This window comes from Leuciscus leuciscus, assembly GCF_965113295.1.
Source record: "Leuciscus leuciscus genome assembly, chromosome: 1".
NCBI lineage: Eukaryota > Metazoa > Chordata > Actinopteri > Cypriniformes > Leuciscidae > Leuciscus > Leuciscus leuciscus.
In genome coordinates, this window is record NC_138725.1 from 73,922,071 (window position 1) to 73,939,606 (window position 17,536).

Below are 17,536 nucleotides of genomic sequence, written 5' to 3' on the forward strand. Positions count from 1 at the left end.
AGTCCAGCTGCTGCTGTGTGTGTGTGTGTGTGAACGAGGAGTCCAGCTGCTGTGAGGTGGAGTAGAAGAACATGGAGGAGCTCAAGTGTGTGTGTGTGTGTGTGTGTGTGTGTGTTAGAGATGCTGCTCACCGCAACACTCAAAGACATTTATAGAGCATTTAATGAGTGAGTTTCCACTGCGACACACACACACACACACACACACACACACACACCATATACAGGAGCTCATGCTGAGACGTTACGCTTGTGGGACATTCTACCAGAAACGTACATTTCCACTTTAAAAAATCTTGGGGGAAAAAATATATTTTTCTTAAATCTGAACGTTGAGACATATGGAGGACATGTTAAACTATGAGAAACACATATCATCCCATCTCAGCATGTTTTTATGATTAAATAAAATACATTTTTATACGCATTTCACCCCTAAAATGTCAGGCCCTGTCACAGACAAATTTGTATATGTTAGAATGGTTTCCTAATGAATTTCTTTGATACAGATAGCATTTTCTTATTGATCACATGTCCCTGATTGTATCTAACATGGTTTTATAATTCCTTTAAGAAATATAAGTAACTTTTCGGTCAACTGTAGTACACAAAATCACAGAATACCCGCAGGCACTCATATAGTTGTAAAATAACTACCTTTACATAGGAGATTTTTATAAAAACATAGTAGTGGATATATACCCCCACCTTCATCTACACAGTTAAAGAGATTAATTAATTAATATTTCCTCAAATAGTACACTTTTATCATAATTTCCTGTGTGACAGGACTGACCATGGCGTGACAGGACTGACGGTACTGTGACAGGACTGACTTTATGGATTTTGATGATGCAGAAAAAGTTATGTTTTGTGTTCTTTATTTAAGTTTTGATTGGCATTTCTTTTTTAAATTATTATTATAATTTTAATGTTAAAGTAATATTAGACTATGGTAAAATTCAGCCAAGGACATACATAATATTGCCAAAAGTATTGGGACAGCCCTCCAAATAATTGAATTTAGGTGTTTAAATCACTTCCACGGCTACAGTTGTATAAAAATCAAGCACCTTGGCCTTCATTTTACTATTGCATGCGTTAAATACATAACATATGCAATAAATGTAATAAAAAAGAACAATAACATTAATTTGTAAGGCCGTGTCACACAGGAATGTGACAGGGCCTGATGTGACAGGGCCTGACGGTTGGCCATTGTAAACTGCCATTACTCAGCCTGCTAGCATGCTAGCATAAAAACTGTTAACATGCAAGCAAGGAATTTCAATAACCTTTTTAGACATGTTTTGGATTTAAAACATTTTCATTATTTTCTGGAATGTTTAACCGTGACAGGGCCTGACCCTTTAGCTCGTCTTCCTAAAAAAAACATACAAAAACAAGCTTAAAATCATACAATTCAATGAAACAATTCAGCCTTAATCAATGTAAGCTTCACCTGGGTCAAATGATGTCACTTCCTCTGAGTGATACCCTTAAAGGTGTATTTCACACATTTTATGTAGAGTTTTATGTAAACGTGACAGGACTGACCAAAACATGGGGACAGTTGTAAAATAGAATTTATTTGTAGAATTTATATATAATTTTATGTTTTTGATCAGTTGATGTGAATGATAACAGCTTAAACTTGTTATTGATGAGTTTTTTTTTTTTAAATAACAGTTTGTAGCATAACAAAACTATGAAAGCTGTAGCTCCAATTTGGCTGAGGACAAGGGCATGGACAGGATTTGTAATTTTCAAAAGTGTTTTTAATAAAGAAAAAAATATCTGAGAACCTAATGAATGACATATTCCTTTACAGAACAACTCACAGAAATCAACTATGAGCCAGTTTTAGAAATTTTTGGATGAAATACTTTTTTATTCACTGTAACAATTCAAGGACAGATAATGTACGTTTCTGGTAGAATGACCCTTGAACATGATCTTTACACACGTTCATCTCTTTAAAGAGATTTAACAAATGCTGCAAAGCTGCTGAGTCGAGTTAGTTTGATTATTCAGAGAACAGTAGAGCTAAACTCACTCTCTCTGTCCTCTTGTTTTCTCTCTCTCTCCTCCGAGTGTTCAGACTCCTGCTGGTTTATTTACCGTACTTTCCGGACTATAAGTCGCATCAGTCAAAAAATGCGTCATGAAGAGGAAAAAAAACATATAAGTCGCACTGGACTATAAGTCGCATTTATTTATACATTTATTTCACAAAATCCAAGACCAAGAACAGACATTTAATCTGGAAAGGCAAGTTATTCAACTACACAGAACAACAGGCTGAATATGTGTCCGGTATGTTAACGCAACACATTAACAGTTCTTCAGCTACACAATAGCATAAAGAACATATACCTGGGAGGCTGAATAGGCTAAATTAACATAAGCCAGCGAGTCCAACAAGCAAGTTACCAGTAAACAAGTTCACCAAGCTCCCGCGATCTCATTCCACATCATTTTCTTCATCCTTGGTGTCGCTTCTGAACAACTCCGCCATAGAGCGCCCTCTCGCGGCTGTAGACGGTAATGGTTTCTCTTGGTTCATCTCAGTCTGAATTCATTTTGATTTACAAGTCGCACCTGAATATAAGTCGCAGGACCAGCCAAACTATGAAAAAAGTGCGACTATAGTCCGGAAAGACAGACATTGGCTTTTGCGGCTGTCATGTCTGGTCCAATATGAACAGAAGAGTTACATCCACTGTGTGTTTTTAATAACTACTCTTAATATACAGCATGTGAACTCGTAGCACATTATGCACATTTTCTGTTTGGATTATTCAAATGATCAAATACATTTGCTAGAAGAGCCCACTGAACTGAAGACTAATGCACTGTGCTTGACTTGGACGATTTTGCAAATATAGATTTTTTTTTTTTTTTTTTACTCGAAACTGAATAATGCAAAATAATTAATTTCCGAGATGAAAACTGGACTCTGAATTAAATATGAATCATAATGAGGTCATGTGACAATATTCTACTATTTGAAATGTTTATTGTCGAATAATTCCTACTGATTCATTTAATAAAATAGTATTATATTATATTATTACCCATTCCTCCTTGATTTGTTGGATTAAAGCGAATGGAGAGGAATTGCCTCACTCTTTGCCTCAGTGACGGCAGGATAGTGGAGCTCATGTTGTCTTTCTCTAGTATTCGCTGCTGTGTGAATAATGTTTGTCTCCCTCTGCTGGATTGAGTGGATCAAACCTTCAGCCCGATCAGACACTTGAGATTGAGGACTGGAAAAGACACCAGGAGTGACTTTACAGTTTCTGATCATGGCAAATGCTTTCTTACCAATGATGAACAAAAGACAAACGCAAGACTGTTAAAGCAACAATCATTGCTAATTCATCCACTAATTAATGATTTTTCAAATGATCAAATACATTTGCTAGAAGAGAAACAGAAAATAAAGAGACACACACACACACACACACACACACACACACACACACACACACACACACACACACACACACACACATGATAGAGCTGTTCGTTTAAGAGAAAGTCTTCCTGCTATTGGAAATAACAAATCACACATTTACAGCCGTTAAACTGAACAATCACTTCTGTACAGAAACTATTAGACATATTATAGTTAGTTTTATATGTGATTCAGTGAAAAAGTAAGAAGCATTGTCGTCTTCTTTCTCAGTGTCGTCACCGGAGTAGATGAAGTGTGTTATGAATGATGTTTAAAGAAATGTATTTAATAAAATAAGACATCTGAACTCTCATTAAGAGCATTTCTCATTTATATCAGAGAAAAGAGAAACACTAAATATTAAATACACTTGAGACACTGATTAATATATACAATTTATTATAAAGTTTCAAACTGAAAATACATGATAACTGCTGTATAGATTTGAACCTAGTTTTAATAATGTTATAGAAAGTTTTAAGAAAATACTAGACAAATCAAGTTTGTAATGTATTAATATATATTTTGTCATATTTAAATTTGTCATATTCAAAACAGATTTAATAGAGTCTAGAGTTGAGTCATAAACACGTGTTTCTCTAGCAGTGCTTCTGAATGCTGGATCATTCTGTGATTATAATACAGTAAAATTACATGATCTCCTGAAAATACATCCTGAGAAATATTACACAATATTAATGTTGACAATACAGTGAAGCCGGAGCATCAAGTGTGTCTCTGTGTCTCTTTCCTGTTAGACTGACAGAAAACATCTTCATCCTGACGCTGTGTGTGTGTGTGTGTGTGTGTGTGTGTGTGTGTGTGTGTGTGTGTGTGTGTGTGGTGTGTGTGTGTGTGTGTGTGATCTCTCTGGAGTTCAGTGTGTGGTCTTTATTATACACTTTATTTAATACATGTTCAAGTGTTTCCATTTAAACTCTCTCTCTGTCCTTCTCTCTCTCACACAGTCTCTCTCTCTCTCTCTCTCTGTCTGTCCTTCTCTCTCTCTCTCTCTGTCTCACTCTCTCTCTCTCTGTCCTTCTCTCTCTCTCTCTCTCTCTGTCTCACTCTCTCTCTCTCTCTCTGTCCTTCTCTCTCTCTCTCTCTCTCTCTCTGTCTGTCCTTCTCTCTCTCTCTCTGTCTCACTCTCTCTCTCTCTCTGTCTCACTCTCTCTCTCTGTCCTCTCTCTCTCTCTGTCTCTCTCTCTCTCTCTCTCTGTCTCACTCTCTCTCTCTGTCCTTCTCTCTCTCTCTCTGTCTCTCTCTCTCTCTCTCTCTGTCTCACTCTCTCTCTCTGTCCTTCTCTCTCTCTCTCTGTCTCACTCTCTCTCTCTCTCTGTCCTTCTCTCTCTCTGTCCTTCTCTCTGTCTCTCTCTGTCCTTCTCTCTCTCTTTCACAGGCTTCAGATCAACACAAGAACTCAACAACAAAAGTGAGCAAACAAATGAAACTGGAAACAGAAACTCAGCGGCTCGTCTTCCTCTTCTGGAACCGATAGATGATCAAAAAGATTTAAAGAAACAACAAAAACCCAGAAAACATCAACATTCTTAATATGATCAACAAGATCTTCAAACCAACATCAACAAACATTCACACACACACACACACACACACACACACACACACACACACACACACACACACACACACACACACACACACACACACACACACACACACACACACACACACACACACACACACACACACACACACACACACAACAGGACAGTGAGTTATACACTGATCACAGAAAACACACGAGAAAAGAAACAAGAACAGCAAAAGAGTTTTTTTCAGTCAGTGTGTGTGTGTGTGTGTGTGTGTGTGTGTGTTAGTCAGTCAGTCATTGTGTGTGTGTGTTTAATGTGACACAGAGACACTGAAGAGTTAACATTATTAAGTGTAAATCCAGCATAGAGGGGTTCAGTGAATGTGTGTGTGAATGTGTGTAAGTGTGTGAGTGTGTGTGTGTCAGAGACGCTGTAGAAGGACAGAGTGCCGGCCGACACGTCCACACACACTCCTACTCTCTTACAGGATCCTGAACCAGCAGAAACAGCAGTGTAGTTACTATTGTGCCAGACAGTGAGTCTGTGATCAGAGCGATACAGACTCCAGGACTTCTGATTCCATCCAAACCCACTGTCACGACTCACTCCTTTCCTCTTGATTCCTTTATATGACACTGATATATGAGTATCATCTCCACTCCATTCAGCCTCCCAGTAACAGCGTCCAGTCAGACTCTCTCCACACAGAACCTGATGACGCTCATCAAATCTCTCTGGATGATCAGGATACGACTGACTCTCTCTCACACACGTCACCTTTCTGTTCTCCTCAGACAGAGCGAGATCAGTGTGTGCTGTGTTTGGATCCAGTGTGAGATCAACGGCATCTGAACACAAGAACACACACATTACAACACCAACATTTACAACCAGATCAAAAAGTTCTTGATGTTGATTTGATATGGAGTTTATTAAATTATTTTAATTTGAATTGTGTAAATTTGAATTAGAAGTGTAATTAACTAAATTGAATATTATGTGGAATTTTAAATAGTTCTGAATTAGATTTCTTTATATGTATATTGAATATTTGAAATTTAACGAATTGAAATATTTTTATGGCTGAATTCATAGACATGTATTTTCAGACAGCTGTTTTTTTTTTTTTTTTTTTACTTATCCAGAGATTTATTGAGAAAGACTGGCCAGAAAGTTTGAGGGTCTGAAAGAAATACAGTCTTGATCACAGATAGATAGATAGATAGATAGATGCTAGGTCACTCTAAGTGTTTGCTAGGCAGTTACTAGGATGTTCAAGGTGGTTGCTATGGTGTTATGGGTGGTTGCTAGGTTACTCTAAGCCTTTGCTAGGCAGTTACTAGGATGTTCAAGTGGTTGCTATGGTGTTATGGGTGGTTGCTAGGCAGTTGCTAGGTGATTGCTAGGTCACTCTAAGTCTTTTGCTAGGCAGTTACTAGGATGTTCAAGGTGGTTGCTATGGTGTTCTGGGTGATTGCTATGATGTTCTGGGTGGTTTGCTAGGCAGTTGCTAGGTTACTCTAAGCCTTTGCTAGGCAGTTTCTAGGATGTTCAAGGTGGTTGCTATGGTGTTCTGGGTGGTTGCTAGGCAGTTGCTAGGTGATTGCTAGTCACTCTAAGTCTTTGCTAGGCAGTTACTAGGTGGTTGCTAGGTTACTCTAAGCCTTTGCTAGGCAGTTACTAGGATGTTTAAGGTGGTTGCTATGGTGTTCTGGGTGGTTGCTAGGCAGTTGCTAGGTGGTTGCTAGGTTACTCTAAGTGTTTGCTAGGCAGTTACTAGGATGTTCAAGGTGGTTGCTATGGTGTTATGGGTGGTTGCTAGGTTACTCTAAGCCTTTGCTAGGCAGTTACTAGGATGTTCAAGGTGGTTGCTAGGCAGTTGCTAGGTGATTGCTAGGTCACTCTAAGTCTTTGCTAGGCAGTTACTAGGATGTTTAAGGTGGTTGCTATGGTGTTCTGGGTGATTGCTATGGTGTTCTGGGTGATTGCTATGATGTTCTGGGTGGTTGCTAGGCAGTTGCTAGGTGGTTGCTAGGTTACTCTAAGCCTTTGCTAGGCAGTACTAGGATGTTCAAGGTGGTTGCTATGGTGTTTCTGGGTGGTTGCTAGGCAGTTGCTAGGTGATTGCTAGGTCACTCTAAGTCTTTGCTAGGCAGTTACTAGGTGGTTGCTAGGTTACTCTAAGCCTTTGCTAGGCAGTTACTAGGATGTTTAAGGTGGTTGCTATGGTTGTTCTGGGTGTTGCTAGGCAGTTGCTAGGTGGTTGCTAGGTTACTCTAAGCCTTTGCTAGGCAGTTACTAGGATGTTCAAGGTGGTTGCTATGGTGTTCTGGGTGGTTGCTATGGTGTTCTGGGTGGTTGCTAGGGCAGTTGCTAGGTGATTGCTAGGTCACTCTAAGTCTTTGCTAGGCAGTTGCTAGGTGGTGCTAGGTTACTCTAAGCCTTTGCTAGGCAGTTACTAGGATGTTTAAGGTGGTTGCTTATGGTGTTCTGGGTGATTGCTATGGTGTTCTGGTGATTGCTATGATGTTCTGGGTGGTTGCTAGGCAGTTGCTAGGTGGTTGCTAGGTTACTCTAAGCCTTTGCTAGGCAGTTACTAGGATGTTCAAGGTGGTTGCTATGGTGTTCTGGTGGTTGCTAGGCAGTTGCTAGGTGATTGCTAGGTCACTCTAAGTCTTTGCTAGGCAGTTACTAGGTGGTTGCTATGTTACTCTAAGCCTTTGCTAGGCAGTTACTAGGATGTTTAAGGTGGTTGCTATGATGTTCTGGGTGGTTGCTAGGCAGTTTGCTAGGTGGTTGCTAGGTTACTCTAAGACTTTGCTAGGCAGTTACTAGGATGTTCAAGGTGGTTGCTATGGTGTTCTGGGTGGTTGCTATGGTGTTCTGGGTGGTTGCTAGGCAGTTGCTAGGGATTGCTAGGTCACTCTAAGTCTTTGCTAGGCAGTTGCTAGGTGGTTGCTAGGTTCTCTAAGCCTTTGCTAGGCAGTTACTAGGATGTTAAGGTGGTTGCTATGGTGTTCTGGGTGATTGCTATGATGTTCTGGGTGGTTGCTAGGCAGTTGCTAGGTGGTTGCTAGGTTACTCTAAGCCTTTGCTAGGCAGTTACTGGGATGTTCAAGGTGGTTGCTATGGTGTTCTGGGTGTTGCTATGGTGTTCTGGGTGGTTGCTAGGCAGTTGCTAGATGGTTGCTAGGTTACTCTAAGCCTTTGCTAGGCAGTTACTAGGATGTTTAAGGTGGTTGCTATGGTGTTCTGGGTGGTTGCTATGGTGTTCTGGTGATTGAAAATTGAAATAAAGTGCACAAAACTTTTCTAAAGTGCACAAGTTTCATTAAAAGTTTTACAGAAAAACACTTATTTTACAGGAATTTCCTGAATTATTACTAACAAACACATTCACTGTAAAATAAAACACACACACACACACACACACACACACACACCACACACACACACACACACACACACAACACACACACACACACACACACACCACACACACACACACACACACACACACACACAACACACACACACACACACACACACACACACACACACACACACACACACACACACACACACACACACACACACAAAACCCCATCAGAACATTAAACACTAACAGATCTCTCAAGATCTCTGCATCTCCACTTATTACAGATTACACGGCTAGCCATGCATTAAAAGATTTTAATGTACGACGTAGAGGCGAAGAACCACCCGAAGCGAAAACATCAGATTGCTTTTATTTTAATGAATTATCACTTTTATTTAAATTCATTATTAAAAGAGAGAGAGAGAGAGAGAGAGAGAGAGGAGAGAGAGAGAGAGAGAGAGAGAGAGAGAGAGAGAACTGAAAGAAAAGGAACAGAGAGAGAGAGAGAGAGAGAGAGAGAGAACTGAAAGAGAAGGAACAGAGAGAGAGAGAGAGAGAGAGAGAGAGAGAACTGAAAGAAAAGGAACAGAGAGAGAGAGAGAGAGAGAGAGAGAGAGAGGCGTGAGAGAGAGAGAGAGAGAGAGAACTGAAAGAAAAGGAACAGAGAGAGAGAGAGATAGAGAGAGAGAGAGAACTGAAGAGAAGGAACAGAGAGAGAGAGAGAGAGAGAGTGAGAGAGAGAACTGAAAGAGAAGGAACAGAGAGAGAGAGAGAGAGAGAGAGAGAGAGAGAGAGGGAACAGAGAGAGAGAGAGAGAGAACTGAAAGAGAAGGAACAGAGAGAGAGAGAGAGAGAGAGAGAGAGAGAGAACTGAAAGAGAAGGAACAGAGAGAGAGAGAGAGAGAGAAAGAGAGGGAACAGAGAGAGAGAGAGAAGAGAGAGAGAGAGAGAGAGAACTGAAAGAGAAGGAACAGAGAGAGAGAGAACTGAAAGAGAAGGAACAGAAGAGAGAGAGAGAGAGAGAGAGAGAGAACTGAAAGAGAAGGAACAGAGAGAGAGAGAGAGAGAGAGAGAGAGAGAGAACTGAAAGAGAAGGAACAGAGAGAGAGAGAGAACTGAAAGAGAAGGAACAGAGAGAGAGAGAGAGAGAGAGAGAGAGAGAGAACTGAAAGAGAAGGAACAGAGAGAGAGAGAGAGAGAGAGAGAGAGAGAGAGAGAGAGAGAGAGAGAGAGAGAGAGAGAGAGAGAGACGTTTGAAATCTATTTATTTGTACAAAAAAAGAAATTCTTTTTTTCATTTTTTTTTGGGTATGGTTTTTTTTTTTTTTTTTTACAATTGAACAAACACATGTCACAAAATCACAACATATATCAAAACACTCCAAAAAAATTTACAAAAAATACAATAAAACTACAAGAATATATTGCTACACAACATATCTAAAAAATTACCTACCAACATATTTAACAATTTAGAATGAGGTCTTCCTCATTATCTATAGAACACAAGACTTCACTTAAACCCCATGTTTCCATAAAAACAACCAGATTTTTAGTCAATTTAAAAAAACGAACTCCGCTCTGATCCTTGAAGTCACAAACCCTCTTAACATTCTCTCTGGGTCAACTAAAGCATCTTCTTTTATCATTCTTTTCCTTGTTACCCATATTGCCATTTTAGTCTCTGCTATTAAAAAAATAATTATGCCTATTCTTCTCTTTTCAGAAACCTTATACTTCAGTCCATAAATGAAAACAGTGTCATTAAACTCTTCGCCTAATTCTTCAATCCAGGTTTTTAATGTCTGAAAAAACCCCTCTCAGTCTAGAACAATATAAAAACAGATGATCAATTGATTCTTCAAAATCACAGAAAGGACATTTCTTTTCTACAGTGGGATCAATATGTGCCACGTGTCTGTTTGTAGCTACTGCCCAATGTATAATTCTCCATTGTAGGTCTGCAGTTCGTTTTTCAGTGGGAGATTTATACAATGACCTCCAGCATCTTCTAGGAGAAGAGTTTGGCCCTAGCACTTCTGTCCACTTTGTCTCTCTACAGTTCTTCACAAACTTTTCTTCGAAGCCTCTTTAAAACCATGTATCTCTGGAGTCTTAAAAGTGAGGATTGATTCCTCTTGTGGTTCTTCTTCCACACGAGCTGAAAAAGGAAGATCAGGAAAATTCTCCTCTTCCTCCTCTTCATTCAAAATCCCTTCTCCTGGGTTCCGATGATAGGCATAAGGAAGAGATGAAAAAAAAAAAAAAAATCGCATCCATTACATGTTTCATAAATCTGACGGACTTGATTCCTGTCAGATCACTCATTTCCTCTGCACTTTTCCACCCGTCATGATGCTTTAAATCCTTTATCCTAGTGCATCCAGCTCTTGCCATTGTTTTCTGGAGGCTTTTTGAATTAAGCACTCTTGCCTGAAGTAAGGGATTATGAAAAAGAGGTTCTTCTTTTATCCAGAATTCAGAATCAGACCAGTTCCTTTCCACTAGAAAATTTGATGTCCATGTTTTCAGCATTGTTTTATAAAAAGCAGAAGTGTCTTTTAAGTCCACTACTGTCAGATTCATTAAAAACAACTGTAGATCGTATTTAAAAACATCAACTTTGTGTAACAGGGCTTTAGCAGTATCAGTCCAGCACCTCTTCGAATACAGCAACTTCTGTGCCGCTTGCAGCCTGAAGGTTTTGATTCTGCTTTTAATGTCTATTAACCCTTGTCCCCCTTCATTCACTGGCAGGAAAAGTTACGGCAGCTTTAGTCCAATGTTGTCCAGTCCAGAAAAAATCCACCAATCTTTTCTGCAAATCCTGAATGATGTCATCTGGCGGATCCAAGACGTTCATTTTGTGCCACAGTGCCGAAGCTGCTAGATTGTTGGTCACCAAAACTCTTCCCCTATAGGATAGCTGTGGTAGCACCCACGACCACTTAGACAACCGGCTACACATCTTCACCACCATTCCTTCCCAATTTTTTGTCTTAAATGTTTCAGTCCCTAAATAAACCCCTAAACATTTAAAGCCATCTTTACTCCATTTAACACCACCTGGGAGCACTGGTGGATTTTTACTTTGTCCACAAAAGAAACCTTCACAGTTTTCCCAGTTCACTCTGGCTGTGGACGCATTTTCATAAATTTTCAGTGTTTCCAACAGACACATCTCGTTCACTCTTAATAAAAATTGTAACATCGTCATAATAGGCTTCTCAACTGTAATCCCTTGGAGTGTTTTCCTTAACTTGCAAAGAAGGGGTTCAATGGCCAATGAATACAACATCCCTGATAGCGGCATCCTTGTCTGATTCCTCTCAGCACTGCAACAGGCCGACTGAGCCCACCACCCACTTTCAACATAACAGAAGCATCCTTATACAGCATTTGAATCCATGAAATGAAACTCTGACCAACACCAAAAGCTTCAAGCGTTTTAAACAAGTAAAAATGGCTAACTCTGTCAAACGCTTTCTCCTGGTCAATTGCGAGAATGCCAACGTTTTCACTGTTCAAATTTGTAATGTCTATTATGTCTCTTACAAGAAACAGATTGTCCATTATAGTTCGATTAGGAATACAATATGTTTGATATTCATTAACTATATATTCTAAAAAAAGGTTTCAATCTATTAGCAAGACACCAACATTTTGTAATCTGTACATAACACAGCCACAGGTCTCCAATTTTTTAACATACCAAGATCACCTTTTTTGGGTAATAGAGATAAAACTGCTCGTTTACAACTAGTAGGCAATTCATGTTTTTGATAACAATAATTAAAAACTTCATAAAAATCATCTTTCAGTTGGTTCCAGAAATGTTTATAGAACTCAGACGGCAGTCCATCGATACCAGATGATTTTAACTGAAGGCCAGAGTCAAGCTGTTTACTCTGTTCATCGGAAAGAGTCAATAAGTCTTTATGTAATTCCTCAATGCATCCCTTATCACATTGTCCTTCTGCAAATAAGTCTTTGTAAAAGTCCAAAGCAATTTTTCTCATTTCATTTGGATCTGAAATCACATTCCCATTTAGATCTTTCAAATGCAACATCATTTTTTTTTCTCTTTCCTTCTTCTCAAGATTAAAAAAGAAGGAACAGGTGCATCCATTTCTCTCACAAATGCAAAGCGAGCTCTAATTAAAGCCCCCTTTGCTTTCTCGTGAAATAAAGAAGCTAAAACTCTTTTCTTTTCTTCCAGCTTTCCAACTGTCTCAACATCACCAACAATTAATTCACTTTCAATCTGTTTTATCTCTTTTTCTAATTCAGAAACAGTTTTTTTGATCCTACCATTAGTGCTATATATATAATTTTGACAAAATATTCTAATTTGTGCTTTTCCTATATCCCACAACTAAACAATATCCTCATAATTACTTTTCTGTTTTTTCCACTCCATCCAGAACACACTAAACTTTTCACAAAAAAGCACATCTTGTAGCAATTTCACATTAAAATGCCAGTAATAGCTATGACTTTGTGACTTTCTTACATTTATATAAATTATACATAAATGGTGATCAGAAAACCCATTTGGACAAATTGTAGATTTTAAAATTCTATTACTTTTACTTGTATTAACATAGAATCGGTCTAATCTGGCAGTACTAATATGATCATGAGAAACCTTTACCCACTCATACTGCTTAACTGTAGGGTGTTGCTGTCTCCATACATCAGCTAAATTAGAATTACTAATAACATCCTGTAAACATTTGGCAGAAGAGGGGTGAGGTTCTTCCCCATTTCTGTCTAAAGTAAAGTTTTCTGTACAGTTTCAATCACCCCCTAAGATCAACCATGCATTTTCATCGCAACTTTGTTTTAAAAAAATTTAATATTGATGCATAAATGTTAATAAAAACATAAACCAACCCATTTATACTTGCTTGAACAGCCAAAATTCTTCCTCTTTCTATTTCATTAACAGACACATTAGTTATATCAATCGTCTTTGAAAATAAAATAGCAACTCCTCCACTAACATTTGTACCATGACTCATATATAAATCGCTTCTCCACCCCATTTTCCAATCCACTTCAATTTTCACATCACTATGCGTCTCTTGTACAAATGTTACGTCAATATTTTTATTTTGTATATATTCATTTAAACATGCTCTCTTCCTGAGAGACAGAGAACTGAAAGAGAAGGAACAGAGAGAGAGAGAGAGAGAGAGAGAGAGAGAACTGAAAGAGAAGGAACAGAGAGAGAGAGAGAGAGAGAGAACTGAAAGAGAAGGAACAGAGAGAGAGAGAGAGAGAGAGAACTGAAAGAGAAGGAACAGAGAGAGAGAGAGAGAGAGAGAGAGAGAACTGAAAGAGAAGGAACAGAGAGAGAGAGAGAGAGAGAGAACTGAAAGAGAAGGAACAGAGAGAGAGAGAGAGAGAGAGAACTGAAAGAGAAGGAACAGAGAGAGAGAGAGAGAGAGAACTGAAAGAGAAGGAACAGAGAGAGAGAGAGAGAGAGAGAGAGAGAGAGAGAGAGAGAGAGAGAGAGAGAGAGAGAGAGAGAGAGAGAGAACTGAAAGAGAAGGAACAGAGAGAGAGAGAGGGAGAGAGAGAGAGAGAGAGAGAGAACTGAAAGAGAAGGAACAGAGAGAGAGAGAGAGAGAGAGAGAGAGAACTGAAAGAGAAGGAACAGAGAGAGAGAGAGAGAGAGAGAGAGAGAGAGAGGATTAAGATACTTTTATTTTAACAACAATTATAAACAAACATGTTTGTTCAACACAATATTATGATGATAATGATGATAACAATCACTCATCATCACAACAAATAAATAAACATTAAAAATTCAACACCAATTCATCTTCATAAACTGTACATAAGACATGGTTTATCCCCCAAATTTCCATAAACCGCTCTAAACGCCCAACCAATTTATAGTATGCATATTCCACTCTGAGACGAGAACCCACTAGGCCAAAAAACATGAAAATTGGATTTACTGCACCTTGTCCTAATATCTTATTTTTTCTAGTTTTCCAGATAGCTAATTTTGCATTACCAAAAAGGAAATTAAGTAAAACCAAAACATTCTTTTGCTCAACGATGTACTTTGGACCAAAGATGAACAACTGAAAAGAAAAAGTTTCACCCAAAGATGTAACCCAGTCTGTTAACAAGGAAAACAAATCCATCAACCTTGTACATTGCATGAACAAATGAAAGACAGATTCAGTCTCTACACAAAAAGGACAACCCACACTAACACTAGGATCAAGATGCACCACATGTCTGTTTGTAGCTACACATCCGTGTACAATCCTCCACTGGAGGTCACCAGTCCGCTGGTCAATCGGACGTTTATACAGGATACGCCAACTACCTTTAGGGGAAGAGTCAGTGCCAAAAACCTCTGTCCATTTCGTCGAAAGAACCCCAGTCAAAGAATGTAAATTAGACACCTTTACATTAATCTTTAACTTCTGAAAGTCGTATGAACCAAAATGAACTCCCAAGATTTTTAACCCTGCTTTACCCCAATTAAGCTTTCCTGGCAGTGATGGCAAACAATGTAGAGGATCTTGACCTGCCCAAAAAGCCTCACTTTTGTCCCAATTTACCTTTGCTGATGAAGCCTTCTCATATAAATGAAGGACTTCAGACAGAGCAGTAATATCTTGCCCACCGCTAACCAACACAGTCACGTCATCAGCATAAGCAGTAATAGAGACATTTGTATTCTGAATCACATTTGGTATTGAAAACCCACATAAAGTCTTTCTTAAATTAAAAAGTAGAGGTTCAATAGCAATACTGTACAACAAACCAGACAACGGACAACCTTGCCGGATTCCTCTTTGAACAGAAATTGGTTTACTCAAACCGCCCCCAACTTTTACCATACACGAAGCGCCAGCATAAAGGAGTTGTATCCAATTTAAAAAACCTTCCCCAAAACCAAAAACTTTAAGTAAGTTGAACAAATAACTGTGATCTACCCGATCAAAAGCTTTTTCCTGATCTAGGGCAACTAATCCAACTCCTAAATTAAATGTTTTACAAATGTCTAAAATGTCTCGTACTAAAAACAAATTATCCATTATTGACCTATTTGGTATGCAATATGTCTGATCTTTATGCACTATTGTGTGGACGTATTTCTTTAACCTATTGGCAAGACATTTTGACAAGATCTTATATTCCGTGGTCAATAAGGCAACAGGCCTCCAGTTCTTTAACAAAGACAGATCTCCCTTTTTAGGAAGTAAAGAAAGAACAGCACGGCGACATGTGACAGGCAAAAATCCATCTTTAAAACATTCACAGAAAACGTCATAGAGATCAACACCAAGAAGGTCCCAAAAGTGTTTATAGAACTCTGATGTCAACCCATCAACACCAGGGGAACGCCCCGAGCTGAGCTGTGTGGCAGCAGATGAAAGTTCCTCAAACGTTAAAAAAGAGTCCAAGGCAGTCTTAGAATCAGAGTCCAATTTAGGAAGGCCTTGAAATAACTGTTCAGCACAGTCCAAGTCACAATGTTCTGCAGAATATAAACAGGAATAAAAATCCACTGCATGACGACGCATTTCTGCAATGTCAGTGGTGACCCTTCCATCAGGCAGACGGAGGCAGGCCATTTGTTTGTGCTGTGCTACTGAATAAATATAAATCAATTAAAATGTTATGCAAATATTTATTTAGCACATTGCAAAGTATACAATTAAATGTTTAACTTGACCCCACTCATGTGTACATTAAATAATAATGTAAAAGCCTACTGGCCTGCAGAAAGGTTTAAAAATGAAATGTTCTCTCATAAAAACAAAGTGCATTTAGGTCAATACTGCCATAGCCCATAATAATATCTGCAGCTATATGCTCATGGACGTGAGTTGCAAAAACCATAAACAGCTAAGGTAAACACACACACCTCTGATAAATGACGGCTGCTCTGCACACACACGCAAGGTCTCTCGCTCCCTCTCTCTGCCGCGCGCGCGCTACGTATGCGCGCTCATGCTCGCTCGCGATTCCGGGAGATTTAAACTAATTTGCGGGCATCAGGGAGCCGCTATCAATACGCGGGAGACTCCCGGAACTTCCGGAAGACTTGGGACGTCTGTGTTTTAAAAATCGCTGTCCGTGGGTCACTCTCAGATAAATTGAAATACGTCCACACCACAGATATGTTGCTTCAGACAAGCACGTGCAGGTCGCGGTATCTGCTGTTTGCGTCATCACAACATTTCGGCCGTATTGTTTCGGTGATAAAAGTCTTTCGGCCGAAAACCGAAAATGCACTTTTGGGCCATTTTCGGCCGAAAATTTTCGGTGGCCGAATATTCGGTGCATCCCTAATAAATTCTGTCCAAACGGGCAGCACTCACTCTATCATCAGATACTTTTACCGAAGTATATTGTCTGGCAGTATTATGTTTAATCCTCCACATATCTAATAATTCAGCTTCTTTTACTATTTTAGACAAGTAAATGGAAGATTGCATATGAGGTTCCTCAGAAGTTCGATCAATGATACAATTTTCTGTGCAGTTCCAGTCTCCCCCAACTATCACATTATCATTATTGTGACAGTGTTTCAATATTCCACTTAAAGTCTTAAAAAACGTGATTCTCTCATGTCCCACATTCGGTACATACACATTTATGAAACAAAAAAGAAAACCTTCAATTTCAGCCTTCACTAAGACAAGACGACCTTTTATAACTTCTTCAGAGCTTAAAATATTAACTCTAGTTTCTGGAGAAAAAAGAATCGCCACACCTGCACTAAAATTTGTCCCATGACTAAGTATCTGTTGCCCTTTCCAGCACATTTTCCAATCAGCTTCATTATCTACATCACTATGAGTTTCCTGAAGCAATACAACATTTAGTCTTTTTAGCTGTATGCTTTCTAATAACAAATCACGTTTATGTCTATCCCTCCCACCATTAACATTAATGGAGCCCACCCTCAAATTATCCATACATGTATTTAAGAGGAGGAAAGACAGACATAACAGAAAAAGAAAGAAAAAGAGGAAACCCATGTGATGCATTCCTGATCAGTTTAAGAACTTTTTTTTCCTTTCCTACATTTTCTTATCACTGTAAGATGCTTCTTTAGTCGAAAACGCTTCTTTTCACTCAAAATATCAAAACCAACTGC

General features: G+C 38.9%; 1 protein-coding gene and 2 long non-coding RNA genes across 4 annotated transcripts in view; 1 reads left to right on the top strand and 2 right to left on the bottom strand.

Moving 5' to 3' along the window:
* The window catches only part of LOC309499923 (uncharacterized protein), a 389,370-nt gene that overhangs the window by 121,026 nt on the left and 250,808 nt on the right, over nt 1-17,536 (bottom strand). The window lies entirely within an intron of this gene.
* Nucleotides 3,842-5,279, bottom strand: LOC309512903. The gene is made up of 2 exons (XR_014211212.1): nt 4,528-5,279; nt 3,842-4,245 (listed from the first exon to the last, which is right to left on the bottom strand). It is a non-coding gene; the product is annotated as an uncharacterized lncRNA (long non-coding RNA).
* On the top strand, nt 5,870-7,430 carry LOC309512639. 2 transcript variants are annotated; one of them, XR_014211115.1, is made up of 6 exons: nt 5,870-6,326; nt 6,400-6,421; nt 6,530-6,614; nt 6,657-6,837; nt 6,870-6,996; nt 7,381-7,430. It is a non-coding gene; the product is annotated as an uncharacterized lncRNA (long non-coding RNA). The 2 variants fall into 2 exon arrangements; XR_014211116.1 differs by lacking the exons at nt 5,870-6,326; nt 6,400-6,421 and adding an exon at nt 6,370-6,388 and having other exon boundaries at nt 6,572-6,614.